General features: G+C 63.7%; 1 protein-coding gene across 1 annotated transcript in view; it reads right to left on the reverse strand.

Moving 5' to 3' along the window:
- The window catches only part of LOC119586168 (syntaxin-6-like), a gene marked incomplete in the record, with an annotated part of 66,436 nt that extends 66,201 nt beyond the window's left edge, over positions 1-235 (reverse strand). Inside the window, 1 exon segment of the mRNA XM_037934866.1 lies at positions 1-235.
- Between the last annotated feature and the right edge of the window lie 96 nt (positions 236-331).

The raw sequence follows: 331 nt of genomic DNA on the forward strand, positions 1-331 counted from the left end.
GAGAGGTGAGGCTAAGGGTGCCTTCTTGCGCGCCCGGGCCACCACGGCTACTGGCGGAGGGAGTGCGGCCGCCGCGCTACGCCGCTCGCCCGGGCACCTAGACCTTGACCGCAACCACCAACCACCACGCCGAGCCGCTCGCAGCCTCGGCTCGAGATCACAATTGCAATTCACTGGCGCTGCATAAACAAACTCTTCTTGGCTCTGCTCTCCCCGCATGTAATGGATACACTGATTTATCTCAGAGCCTTGCACTCCCCACGCTGCGGGGGCAACACGCACGCACTCCCACCGCAACACCCTGGCGTCTCAACATCCTGGGTGCCCGCTC

Source organism: Penaeus monodon, chromosome 21, assembly GCF_015228065.2.
Source record: "Penaeus monodon isolate SGIC_2016 chromosome 21, NSTDA_Pmon_1, whole genome shotgun sequence".
Lineage (NCBI taxonomy): Eukaryota > Metazoa > Arthropoda > Malacostraca > Decapoda > Penaeidae > Penaeus > Penaeus monodon.